A 12,689-nucleotide genomic window follows, 5' to 3' on the forward strand; every position below is an offset into this window, starting at 1 on the left:
GAAAATCCCTCCTTCTCCCTACTCCTTCCCTTTCCCACTGGCCTGGGAGTCAGAACAGATGGATTTTCCATGTATTCTCCAGCTCATGTCACAATCTGTCTGGGACTCAGTTTCCTCATCTTGGAAATGAGGACATTATATTATATGTTTCCTATGGGTCTTTCTGGTTCTGACATTCTAGGGCTTTCTGATTTTTTTAATGATTAAGCTATGTAAGAGTTATCATTTCCCTTTTGATAGTTAAGTAATCTGAAGTATTTAAGTGCCAGGAAATACTCTGCATTAGATTTTTTTGACAGCCTATATGTGGCAGGCCCCTGACACTCCATCACTTCCCACCCTCACTTTCAGAATTAGTGTGGGAGGGGAGGGGATGCAAGGAGAGTCTGTATGTATTTATTATATATAATTCTGGCATCTAAGGGTGTCAGAATTAAGATCAGGCTTTCTGTCTCCATAATTCTTTTCACATTCTCATGAGGACCTTAGACATCCCCTCCCACTAGTGTCATGCACTAAACAGGAATAAACAGCTTGCTGTCATGTGAAATCAATGAGATGGTTTCTATCAGAATTAGCATTTTAGCTGTTAAACACATGAAACTAACTCATCTTCTTAGGATCATTTTTTTAAAGTCTCTGAGGTAAGTAGGCAGGGCAGAGTCACATCCCATTTGCCATGCAGAACAACACAAATGGAGGGAGAAACACTTAAGTACTAGATTTAAGAACACAGTGAGAGTCCACATTCTATAGAGATTTACAGTTTACATAGTATTTTCCTTATAATCATCCTGTGAGATAGATTGTTCCCCATTTTATTATCCCAGTTTACAGATCAGGAAGCTGACTCAGAGCAGATGAGTGACTTACTTGTCCAAGGTCACAAAGTTAATAAATGAGGAAGCCAAGTATTCGAATCCAGCTTATGTAATTGCAAGTCCATTGCTCTGGAGACTACCCCACACTGAGCTATTAGGCTTTATAAGTTATGTACTAGCATCCTTCTGAAAGAACTAATGCAGCTCTGCCCAAGACGGGGGTAGTATCACCCTTAGATGCCAGAAATATAATTTAAGTGTTGTGATATAATTAAATCTTGATATCTTTCAGTCCCCCCAAATCAATCACAGAAGTAATGATTTAAAGATGCCTTTGATATTGGTAGCTTAAAACTAACAAGTCTTACTCCTAATCTAAAGAGTCATGCCCATCACTTCTACTCTAAACAAAAGGGAAAATTCTGCCGACTGAGATGTTTGGTTAGTACTGTAAGATCACAGAAGTTGCTCTACCCCAAATAACTCCAAGTATTAGGTGCTCTTGTTCCTGAAATCCCATCATCAGAGATTCAGTCATTTGGATTAAAACTCCACCCATTCCCCTCCCCAACAACAGACTCCTCTCAAAATGCAAATACCTCTTTCCACAAGTTTTATTTTGTTTTGCTTCCAAATTGCTTTCCCAAAGTTACAGGTAAATGAGAGCAGCATATGGCAGAAATAAGATATAGAACAGATTAATTTTGATAGGGAGAGCCTTGGTGGAAGATCTAGAATGTGAGGTAACTACCTTCCCCCATGAAAGTCAGTCTGGAGTGGGGATATTACCCAAAGAGTTCTCTCTAAAATTGAAGGAAAAAGGAGCAACTAGGCGGCACAGAGGACACAGCACCAGCCCTGGATTCAGGAGGACCTGAGTTCAAATCTGGCCTCAGATACCTAACACTTACTAGCTGTGTGACCCTGGGCAAGTCACTTATCCCCACTGCCTAACCAAAAAAAAAAAAATTAAAAAAAAGAAAATTGAAGGAAAAGAAAGAAGAGTTTGAAGTCACCGAGATCCTGACAGAATGAATGAATAAAGCAGAAAGGTGAAAGATGGGAAGCTGGATGATATAATCTCTGAGACATGTCCCAGCTCTCAATCCTAAAATAAATTTGAAAGATAATGTTAGACCTTCATAATATGTAGCTTTTGTGTATTGGGCCTTATGGAGCTGTCCCTGGTTCTGATTCATTTATGCTCAGGTTATTTTCATTAATTTTTCCCCTCCACTTTCCCCCATTTTTCTTCCTAGAAAACAGACAACATTTAATTGCCATTCACATCGTGTATAGCATTGTGCTCTTCACTCTTAACCAGATCATTCAAGGTCAGAGTCACTGAATCCAAATGCCTCTGTTAATTGTCACTTAACTACTTTCTAATCTCTCTTACTATTAAAAGGCTTTCTATATTGTATTCATTTAGTTTACAAAGACACAAACATGGAACTTCTGCTGAAATCAAGATGCTGTTAATAAAGAAAAGACCTGGATATTTCCAGATATGATTCCTAACCCTGACTCTAACACCAGAGATAAAGGAGTCATATAACCTTAGGCAAGAAGACAACTTAGTTGCTTTCTTATTAGAAAGAGTATTGGACTGAAAATTAAAGGACTTGTGTTTGAAGGTAATAACTGCCAGTTAGTCTTTTTGTGAACTCGGGAAAATTATTTAACCCCTCTGAGCCTCAGTTTTCTCATTTTTCAGCTGAGAAGTTTCAATTAGATGATCTTTAAGGCTTTTCAGTTGTAACTTCATCGACAATTTTGACCGTGCATTCTGTAAAATATAATCACAGCTCTAAGGAGTAGTACTATAAATATAAATGAGAAGGATTTTTAGTTCCTTAGAAGAAGAAAAATTTTATTTATAAATTCAAGGAATTTCTATGCCATAAATAAGGGAGTTGTTGTTGCTGTTTGTTTGCTTGTTTTGTATTATGAATTGTCTGTGAAGACTTGTGATCATTGAACATGAGACCTGGAAGTAACTTTGCAAATTATCTAGTTCATTCTCTTATTTTATAGATGAGGAGACTGAGTTCCAAAGAGGCTAAATAAATTACCTAAAGTCACTAAGCTAATAAATAGCAAAGCTAAAATTCAAATACATGTCTTCTGACTCCAAGTTCACCAGACCATGCTACTTTTCATATGCTCCCACTAATTCATTAGCCTTCTAACTTCTTTTATTCTACTTATGCTTCCTAAATGCTATCCCATTCCTTCACTGTTTATGTCACACAATAGCACTATCTGATGTTCTTATATATGATGCTGTTTATTAATGTTTCATATCTTATCTAGCTATAAGCTTCTTGTGAACAGTGACTAGGGGAAGGAAATAAGCATGTATATCACATGTATTATGTGCCAGGAACTGTGCTAAGCACTTTAAAAATATTATAGCATTTGTTCATCACAACGATCCTACAAGGTAGTTGCTGTTCTTATCTCCATTTCACAGTTGAGGAAACTGAGGCAAACAGAAGTTAAGTGACCTACTCATGATCACACAGCTAGTAAGAGTCTGCAGCTGGATTTGAACTCATGTCTTAAATTTCTTTTTTTTTTTTTGGTTAGGCAATTGGGGTTAAGTGACTTGCCCAGGGTCACACAGCTAGTAAGTGTCAAGTGTCTGGTCTGAGGCCAGATTTGAACTCAGGTCCTCCTGACTCCAGAGCCAGAACTCTATCTCCTACACCAACTAGCTGCCCTATGCTTTCTCCACAATGCCCAGCAAAGTGCTAAACACAATGGAGGAGGCGTGGAAGTGTGACAGCATTATAAGGTCAGGTAATGGGAGCATGGCGTAGTGGAAGGAATACTGACCTCAGAGTCAGAAGATCTGGATTTGCAGACTGGCTCTGTCACTTTCGATGTATTTAATTTTGGACAAGTCACTTCCCTCTCAGAACATCATAGCCCTAACTTTTCCTTTCAGTTTTGAAATTTTCTGATCCCTTCTAATAAATGTTCAATAAAGACTTGTTGGTTGATTGAGTCACAGAAATTACAATAGTTACTGGCAAAGAGAAGGCCTATTCTTTTTAGAGAGCATATTTAGTGGGAAAGGCACCCAATGAAAGGATGCTCACTAGATGGAAAGAAGGAAACTCTGGGTCAGTTGCATCAATGTCTTCTTGAGTGGAAAGGGTATGATGTGCTCTGAGATGCTCTGTTCTCTTCATGGTTTATGAGCCGAAAGAATCCCTTAAAGGGACCTGTCAAGACCAACTTTATAGTCCTATCTACATTGGGCAGCAGTCAATTTATTAAGGCATACATCCCCAGCATTTTGTACAGACTAACATTGTGCTACGTCTATCCATAAGTGAACAGAAGTCAGGTGCATGTTTGAAATAAAGTCAGCTCCGGTCAATTACAACCATGAAAAAGCAGTCAGGATATAGAAGGCCCATACACTGCACCTGTAATTTCCCATAATTGGCCAATGGACTTCATTGTTTCATAATGTAAATGAGAGATCATTAATGTGGTAGTAAAGAGAGGGGGGAGGGGAGGTGTAATAGAAGACAGCTTAATGCTTTTTGAGGAAATTGGCACATCAGTGCTCTGTTGTAATATGCACTAGGCTAATTTCATGGAGCTATTGAATGAATGATGGATAGGGATTGTTAATGGGTACTATGACAGCAGTAATAAAGATAGTACCTGCCAGTAAAGACCTTTGCTCTCATGTCCCATTTAAAGAACTCTTCCCATGCCACTATGCACTTGCTTGACAAAGGTATCTCTTCGCATCCTCACCCATGACTCTAGTGTGGGATACTTTTGCTCCTAAGGCCCTATTGCTTCATTCACTGTCCTTTTCAATGCCTCCCCTTCTATTAATTTGTTTTACCTAGCAAAGTGCAAGTCTAGGAAATTGAGCTACAAAGGAAATTGAACTTAAGAGCTGAGATGCAATTTCTTCCCAGTTTGAAACTTTTCATTGCTTCTAAGTGGTCAGCAGTTGTCACTCTTTCAGGGCACTGCAATGTCAAGACAGTCTTATTATTTAATTGATTTTCATTGTCATGCTGAGTTTATGGCTGCAGCAAGACCAGATGGGATAGGGACAGCTTGCTTTAATGTGCTGAGACACACAGACCAGGAGAAATGCGACCTGAGTAATCTAATGTTGGGAATAGAGAAAGAAATATATGGAATGTTGGGGAGGGTTCCAGCTTCAGAGACTGGTTATTGGGGAGCTAAAAGATTTTCTCTGGTATTATTGGGATGGGAGTGAAAAAAAGACATATCAATTCAAGGGGATTGATAAGATTGAATATATTCAGCAACACTTCCATGAAGTTTTGTCATCTCTTCTGAATTTTCACATATAGGTCCAATTCAATTTAACAAATACTTAAGTCCCTACTATTTGGCAGGTATTATGCTAGGAACTTAACAGTTAGGTTGTTGTTGTTTGTCCTTCATTCTTGAAGAAAATCATGACATCGGGGAGGTGATGCCATGATATACAAGTGAATTGAGTTTAAGTGAGGAAGGGCTGTGCAGAGTCACCAGCCTCACTTTCTCCTCTGGAGCCATCTGGGTCCAGAGGTGAGATATGGATCAGGATGACTGGAGATGCATCCAAGCCTAGGGGCTAGAGAAACAAAGATACATAGAGACTCTGCTCCCAAGGAGCTTAAAATCTAATGAAGGAGAAGATGTGTACAAACAACTGGGTGACTTTGGATAAATTGCTTAACCTCTCTAAGTCCCAGTTATCTCAACTGTAAAATGAAGGGTTAGATTAGATGATCTCTAAGATTTCCTTCAAGCTCCACATATTTGGTCTTAGAATCCTAAAACCCTAAATATAGGATCCTATGATGAGTGCAAAAGGGAATTCTAGACATAGTACTACGAGAAATTTGAGGAAGGAGCTCACTTTCACCTAGCATGTTGGTGTGGGAGCATCAGGGAAGACATCATGAGTTGTGCCTCAAGGAAAGACGGGCTTTTAACTAAAGGAGATGTTGAGGGAGAGGAGTATAGCATAAGCAAAGGCATGGATGAATATGGCACAGGGAAGGTGGAGAACAATGTAGAGATAGTTGTCCAGCTGGTTTGGAGCATAAAGAACATAAAGGAGAGGAAGGTGAGTAAGGGTTGAAAAGATATTGGGACATGCCTTGAAAAGCAAGATTAGGAGTTAATATTTTATTCAGTAAGACATGGGAATCACTGGAGTGTTTTTTGGTTGCTGTTGTTGGTGGTGGTGATGATGGTGGTGGTGGTGGTGGTGGTGGTGGTGGTGGTGGCGGCAGTGTGTGTGTGTGTGTGTGTGTGTGTGTGTGTGTGTGTGTGTAGAGGAATGATATGTGAATAGTAGTTCATTAGGATGATTATTTGGCCAGCCTGGTGAAGGATGAATTGAGAGACTGAGGAGAGGAAGATTAGTTAGTAGGTTATTGCTATGGCTAAAATAGGCATTAATACCATTATTCTAGTGCTAACTATGAACAGTCATTAGCTGTACAAAATAGGAGGAAGTTTCAACCAGAGCTTTGAACTCTGGGAATTACTGCTAGAGGCATGTTGACCAAGAATGGGCCACTGCATTATCTAGCTCCCTCTTATCCCTGCCTGGTCCTTTAATCCTCATGTTATGAATTCTATGTGCCCTGTCTTGTTGGGACAGCTGCCCTCTTTCAGGGCAGGAGTATCACACATTCTGTGTACCCAGAAGAGTGGAATCACCTTTGGGGGGGCATGTGCTATAGAAGTATGAAGGGAACCCCAGTTCCTTCTTCTTGGTTAGCTGAGCCAGAAGTAAGCTGACGGCCTGATACGAAAGTGAGCTTCAGAAGCCCATTTCTAAATTGTTTTGAGAACTTACTGTGATTCAGTAGAACTGGGTTTGTTGGCAAGGATCTATGTGCAAAACCCAGTTTTTCCATTTGTTACCATATGTGATCTTGTGTCCCTTTCGAGGACGAAGGAGGATTTAGTCCCTTACATGCACAACTTTTTTGCTTAGTAAGCAGTGGGAGCCACTGAAGTTTGTATGCGTGCCTCAGTTCTTCTCAGTGGTAAAATAAAGGGTTGGATTAATGGTCCTTAAAGTCTCTTCCACTTCAAAGTCCATGATCTTATGATCCCTATAATGCCCTTGCTTAAGGGGGTAAGTTAGGAGTACACAGGGGAGGTAGATGGTAGTGACACTGGGTGTTATCACAAACTAGGTTTGTGATCTCTCCAAGATACTTATCACTGGGCTTACTATGGAAAGGTCTCTTCTCAGTCTTGGCATCATTATGCCATGAGAATTCCTATGACCAATCTTGTGTATTTGTTATTCTTTCATTTATTCCCCCAGATTTTTGCAGAGACATCTTGACCATTCCTTGTATTTTTAATTGTTCCTAATGAAAAGGAACAAGTATAACATGGGTAAGGCGAAATCCATGGGTAATACCCTACATATTCCTCATTTTATACAAAGTCTGCCACCTTCTTTCCCAACCAGTCTCCTGCAAGTGACCACAAAATGGCCTCATTTTCATTTTCTATTCTTTTACTTCTCTATTTCCTTTCAGGTTTAGGTGCAAAATAAAGAGTGGAGTGCTCAAGGGCAGCAAGAGTGGGGAGAAAGGGAGAATATGATTAATTTACAAAGTGTTGACAGTAAATGGATTGAGGAATCTTTATAAGGAGGTTTAAGATACTGAAATCTCCATTGTAAAGTGCAATGTACTTAGTTTTATGCAATTAAATTTGTATTATTTATGTGTGAATTATCTGCTTTGTGGATTATCCACATCAATTAAGAAAAAAAAACCCCAACTAGCTTTTCCCTCTGCTGTAAGACCATCTCCCCCCACAGTCAGTGGGCATGGAATACAAAAGTAATTTTTATGTAAAATGCTCTTAAACATAGTATTTAATTATTATCAAGGGAAAACAATGAATAAAATTATATACTATAATACATTCATAGTAATAATCAATACTTACATAGCACCTACTATATGTTAGGCACTGCTAAGAGCATTATACATATTATCTCATCTGATTCTCACAGAATAAAAGGCAGGTGTGATTAGTATCCCCGTTTTACAGATGAGGAAAATGAGATAAACAGAACCTAAGTGACTTGACTAAGTACATACAGTTAGTAAGTGTCTGAAGCTGGATTTGAACTCAGGTCTTCCCAACTCTAGGCCTGGTATACTATTCACTGTGGCACCACCTAGCTGCAATTGATTTAAAAAGCAATGGATTTTTTTAAAGTATTAATTCATGTTACTGCTTCCCCAACCTGAATGCAAGGTTGAAATGTGGATATGGCATGGTGCAGTGAAAACTATGTAGGATGTGGTATCCCATTACTTGGGTTTGAATCCTACCTCTAAAATTTATTGTTTGACCTTGGGCAAATACTTTTGCTTCCTCTGACCTCAGATTCCTTGATTGTCAAATAAGGGAGTAATACTAGATGATCTCAATGACCTCTTCCAGTTCTAGGTCTGGGGTCCTACCCTAGCCTTAAAGGGATCCTATTGATTAGGTGGCTCTGCAGACAGTTTAGTGCTTAGTGCAGTCAAACATTCCTAAAGCAGATTGGGCAGATGGGCTGGGAGGTCACTAGGCCATGATCCATTCTTTCTCCTGGGGGCTCCTTCTGTTGGAATCCTACCTGAGAAAGAATCAAGGGCCTGAAACCTAACACTGTTAATGTAGCCCCCACTTACAGCTTTCCTAATTCCTAAAGTGAGAGTTCAATTGTTGTTCAGTCATTTTTCAGTCATGTTTGACTCTTTGTGACCCCACTTGAGGTTTTCTTGGCAGAGATTCCAGGGGAGTTTGCCCTTTCCTTCTCCAGATCATTTTTCAGATGAAGAAACTGAAGTAAACACAATTAAGTGACTTGCCCAGGGTCACATGGCCAGTAAGTATCTGAGGCCATATTTGAACTCAGAAAGATGAGTCTTCCTGACTCCAAGCTTGGCACTCTATCCACTGTACCACCAAGCTGCCAAACTGAGAGCATTTGAGGTTATATAAAACAAAGACTGGATTTTCCCAGGATTCATCATGATTTTTGCATCCTTTACAGTTATTTCTGAATTTACTTCCAACTAAAGGGATGCATATGTATGTTGGTAGGTAAGGGAACCCAATATATTAAATATATACATATTCACTATTTCATAGCTTCCTTATTTTGATTATTTCCTATTTATCCTATATATTGTTTGTTCATACCTGGTTTTTGCAGGTTGTCTCCCTCACTCAACTGTGAGCTCCTGGAGAGTAGAGACTCTTTTGCCTTTCTTTGTATCTCCAGTACTTAACACAGTGTCTGGCACATAGTAGGTATTTAATAAATGTTTATTGACTAGCTGATGATGAATAACTTTGTCCTGTCCCTAAAGCCAGTAAATCTTACACTCCTGCCCAGTTCCTAGTCACTTACTTCAAATCATAAAAGGGAAGAATCTAGTTCTCATTGGTTTCTCCCCTAGAGAGATGAAACTACTTTCTCTGGTTTAGAAAGAGGATGGTGCATTTGTGCAATACCTCATGGGATCTCAGAGCCTATACTGGCTACAGGAAGTGAGAGGCCCAGCCAGCAGAAAATTTCTTTTTCTAATAAATCAGCAAGAATTTATTAAGCATCTGCTATATTCCTGGCACTGTGCTAGGCTCTGGGGAGTCTAAGACAAAAAAGCAATATTATTCCCATGTCTTCAAGGAATTTATGTTCCTTCAGAAGCTATAATACATACATACATATATATATATATATATGTATATATGCACACACATATATATATACATCTACACAAAATATATAATTATATTTTAAATATAATTTCAATTACATTTAATAAACTAATTTAAATGAAAAATTTATAAATTATAATCTAATATTTTAAATATACTTTTATTTTAATATAAAATATATTTTCATATACAAAATTACAAAACATGTTATTAAATATGTGTATGTAACACAAAATATGAAATGATATAAAATATAATACAATATATAATACAAAATATTATGCATACATATATACACATGTGTATATATGTATATAGCACAGGGTAAATTTGGTGAGGAGGCACTGGGGGATAGGAGAAACTAGGGATTCTAAGAGGCAAAGGGAACATGGGGGATGATGGCCTATGAAAAGTCATGGAGATGGGAGATAGAATGTTGTATGAGAAACAAGAAATAGACTTGTTGGGCAGAATCAAAAAGTTCATGAAGATGAAGAATAAATGCTAAGTCACTAAAGGTACATTGGAGACAGGTTAGGTGGGGCTTTGAATACAAAATAGAAGAGCTCACATTGGATACTATAGATGATAGGGAGCCACTGGAATTTATTGGGCAGAGGAGACACCTATAGGTTTGAAATACTACTTAGGTAGCTATGAAGAGGAAGGATTGGAGTGGGGGGACTAAGCAGGAAGACATGAACTAGGATGTTGATGATGTGTTTGGAAAGAAAGAAAAAGATGGGAGAGATATTGTAGAAATAGCTCAAAGAAGACCCAATAACTGATCACATGGCGTGGATGAGGACAAGTGAGAAGCTGAAGGAATTTCAGAATTCTTGACAATAGAAAGGGAACATTTTGGGGTAACAGTGATATCAAGGGGGTGACTGACCCATGTGTAGCTGTGATGGAATGAAGGGGGCATGAGAGTTGAGGAGATTGAGGTATCTAGGGTGTTTGAGGGAACTTCAATGTTTCTAATTTCAAAAGGTTGGGGAGCTGGGCACTTAGAATCAATACCTCCTCCTCTTTCTTCAGCCTCTCCCCATATTCTCTTCTCCCCCATACCTACTTATCAGCATGCTAAGTAACATAAATGGATCTCCTTGTAATGCTTCCTCTAAAGAAAGATTTTAAACCTTTCTGAGTGGCATTTGATGTGATAACAATATGTAAGTTTGACAGGAAACTGTTTTCCAAGACTTAAGGCCTCCATAGCATCACTGATCAGACCCACAATGGCTTTCCTGATCATTATTAAATTCCCAGTGATTAAGAAACTGGCTGACATTATTGATTTAAGCTCTTCAGACTAAGCTAAGCTTAAGGGCCCTTTCACAAGGCACAAAAAGGGCATTTGATATTGTACTTTACCTTTCTAATTAAAGTATTATTCACAGCCCAAGGAGTGGATAGCTAGTCATTAGGCATGGGCTCTAAGAGAGAAAAGGCTGAGCAAGGGAGGAAGCTATTTGTCAGATAAATATAGTGAGGGACTTTTAGGCCATATCCAGGATCATGGTAGGAAGGAGCAGTATCTCTATATTTCACAGGATTTATATGAACAAAATATTTTGTAAACCTTAAAGGGCCATATAGGCATTAACTATTATGATGAGATGGCACAGTGGACAGAGTGACAGGCCTGGAGTTAGAAATCCAGCCTCAGATACTTAATAGCTGCGTGACCCTGGCCAAGTCACTTAACCCTATTTGCCTCAGTTTCCTCATTTGTAAAATGAACCAGAGAAGGAAATGGCAAACAACTCCAGTGTTTTCACCGAGAAGACCCCAAAAGGTCCAACATGGAGTGGGAGACCTTGGCTATCTGTTAGGAGGATCAAATGAGATAATGAATGTAAGGCCAATCAATTAACATTTTAAAGTACCTACTATGTGCCAGGCATTGTGCTAAAGTGCTGCATACATTTCAGCCAATATTATAAGTAAGATTTTCTCTTCTCCTAAACGGGTGCACCAGGGCCCAAGCAATTTGAGCTAAACTCAGGAGTACCTTATAGGGACTAAATATATGAGAGTGTCCTTCTGTATTTGGATATATGAGAAAACAGTGGATGAAGGATGTGTCCAGGAGTCTGAAAATTCTTAGGGATGGCTTTGTTGTTATTGTTCAGTCACGTACAACTTTTTACGACCGCACTTGGGGTTTTCTTGGCAGAGGTACTGGAGTAGTTTGCCATTTTCTTCTCCAGCTTATTTGACAGATGAGGAAACTGAAGCAAACAAGGTTAAATGACTTGCCCAGGGTGACACAACTAGTATTTGTATGAGGCCAAATTTGAATTCAGAAAGGTGAGTCTTCCTGACTCCAGGCCCAGCACTCTACCCACTTTGTCACCTAGCTGCCCCTTAGAGAGAGCAGACAACGCTAATGGAACCTCTTGAAAATAATTTTTCGAAGAAAAGGAGTGTAATTTTTATCCCTCTGAACAAAAGAAGTTGACATTTCTAATGTGTTCCTTTGGCAGCCAGGTGGCCTAGTGAACAGAGTGTTGGAGTCAGAGAAACCTCAGTACAATTCAGATATTTTCTAACTCTATGACTCTGGGCAAATCTCTTTACTTACCTCAGTCTCAGATTCCTCATCTGGAAAATGAGGGTGATAATTATAGCCCCTACTTCAAAGGGTTGTTGTAAGAATCAAATGAGATAAACTAGTTAACATGTTTTTCAAAACTTAAAAGCTCTATAAATGTTAGCTATTATTATTAGTTACCCCCAGGCAACAAGCAAAATAAACAAACCTAAGTAATTATACTCAGTTTTAATACAACTTTTTTCTTCCCCTACAACTTAGCCTGAATCCTTTCCCTACCCTAAATAGCTTTGAGGGCTATGGCCACAAAAAGCCCAACATGGCTTCATGGGGTGAGGTTGTATTTCAGCAGTGGGAAGGATGGCAATGCTTAAACCCATTGGCCAGCCTTCTAGTTCATGGGAGGGGGCTAGATATTGGAGGGATAGAACAGCATAGGTATTCATTTATTCATTCAACAAATTGTCTTTGCCTACTATGTGCCTAGCACCTATGCTAGGTGGCATGGGAGGAAATAAGAGAAGACTTTGAAGGTTCTTGACTCCAAGACAGTA

Source organism: Vombatus ursinus, unplaced genomic scaffold (genome assembly GCF_900497805.2).
Source record: "Vombatus ursinus unplaced genomic scaffold, bare-nosed wombat genome assembly UNPS02014778.1, whole genome shotgun sequence".
Classification (NCBI taxonomy): Eukaryota; Metazoa; Chordata; class Mammalia; order Diprotodontia; family Vombatidae; genus Vombatus; species Vombatus ursinus.